Source organism: Lactuca saligna, chromosome 3 (genome assembly GCF_052625555.1).
Source record: "Lactuca saligna cultivar CGN05327 chromosome 3, ASM5262555v1, whole genome shotgun sequence".
Classification (NCBI taxonomy): Eukaryota; Viridiplantae; Streptophyta; class Magnoliopsida; order Asterales; family Asteraceae; genus Lactuca; species Lactuca saligna.
Window position 1 is genome coordinate 192112107 of NC_136419.1, and position 1875 is coordinate 192113981.

The 1875-nt window shown below is 32.3% G+C and overlaps 1 pseudogene; it reads right to left on the reverse strand.

Moving 5' to 3' along the window:
• Positions 1-542: 542 nt before the first annotated feature.
• On the reverse strand, positions 543-1355 carry LOC145036282 (lipoamide acyltransferase component of branched-chain alpha-keto acid dehydrogenase complex, mitochondrial pseudogene; annotated as a pseudogene).
• Positions 1356-1875: the final 520 nt, after the last annotated feature.

Sequence of the window (1875 nt, forward strand, 5' to 3'; positions counted from 1 at the left end):
TTTCGTCCTTAATTAAAGTTGTTTCTTTTTTTTTTTAATGTAATTTTGTGTCTTACTTGAGGTTTCTTGTAACATTTTTCGGTCCCTATACCAACTAAATGACTACTTTTGGTCCCAAAATTTTAGTCATTTTAGTTGGAACATAAACTAAAAACCTAAAAATTAGGACCAAAAATACAAAAGAAAACATGTTGGGACTAGAATTGAAAAAAATCAGCTATACACAAGAACCAAAATGTAATTTATATACTTTTTTTATACAAACAACACTTAATATTAATTGTTAATTGGTAATCTTGAACTGATTTACAGGAGTTGTAATGGCCTTGACCGGATTTGTACTCATGATGCTTGTAGTAAGTTTCACATTTTTATTCTTCATTTTATGAATAGTTTCACATTTACGGGCCGGCCTCACCTGCTATAATTCCTCCAAAGGCTGGGTTCGGTTACCAGCATCAGCTTTGTTTATAAAGGTGCTTATTTATTTATGCCTAAAAGGTTATATCTAAAAGGTTATATCATGTGATTATTTATGAGTTTTAAAATATGAGGTTACAACATAAATGAACAGAGGATAATGACTTTATTAACATGGGAAGGAATGTGAATTTAATATCTGGATCAGTATTCTCTTTCTGGAAAGCTGATTTAAGTTTCATAAGCCCATCACAATTTATTTCTTCCACATAATGAAAATGAGGAACACTAGCAGCTGTAGTCATTGACCTAACCATTGCACGCTGATAAGCCCTAACAACAAAGAACTTGACAACTTTAATAACATGTTTACTTCAATCAAATTCATGAAATTTTTTATTGTTTATATAATAATAATAATACCTTTGAGAGAATATCTTATCATGATAAAGTGATTCAGCCGTCTCTTGAAGTTGTTCTTCAGGTCCAAACATGGGTTCGATAGAAGTAGGATTACAAGCAGGTTTGTCATCAATAATTCCTTTTTCTACACCATATTTTAGAACATCTTCTTTCAATATTCTTACATGTTTACCACTTCCAGTAACATAAGCTAAATCAATACCATGTTGCTTTGCAAGACTTCTAACAGCAGGGGTGGATAAATTGTCATTTGCATGACTCTTTCTAAGCTCTAGCTTGTGTTCATCAGACTTTGACCCATCAGAAACTACGGATGCATCAGAATCATTAAATGGAACTGCAAAATCATCAACCTCCAACTGTAATAGAGTTTCTCCAACCTGAAATCAAAGTCAAATCAAAATAACTTTACCATATATATGGAAATTGTTAATACTACTACAGGTGTTTTACCTTTATAATGTCACCAGGAGCATGCATAATCTTGGACAAACCATTTGAGGAGTCCTCATTCTGCAATATCTTCACCAGTTTGTGCTAAAGGTACATCTATAATGCCACCAGCATGTTGACTATCCTCTGCATTACTTGAAAAGTAGTGCCCCTTAACATTGTACAGTTTGCTCAACTAGATAATTAATACAACCAAATCATTACCTTTTATGATCATTGTATGAAGTTTTATCAAGGTTCATATGAAACACCACTAATTTAATGGAATGCACCCTTGTTCACATAAAAACATGTAAAAGTTACTCAAAATTACAACTGTTGTCTTAGTTTCTGATGTATGACTTAATTTGACTTAGTGTAATATACATAAAGATTTGTCAAAGACTTAATCTCACAATTGTTGGGTCACGGGTTGGTGAAGTCTTTTTTATTTGAACTGAAACCCGGAACCCAAAGGTATGTTTATTCAGCTACTCATCAAAATGGTTCATGTACACCACATGATGATATATTATCAATAAATCAAGATAACACTAATAATATGAAAACTTCAGTTCCTCCATTAGGCAGCCTTTCATC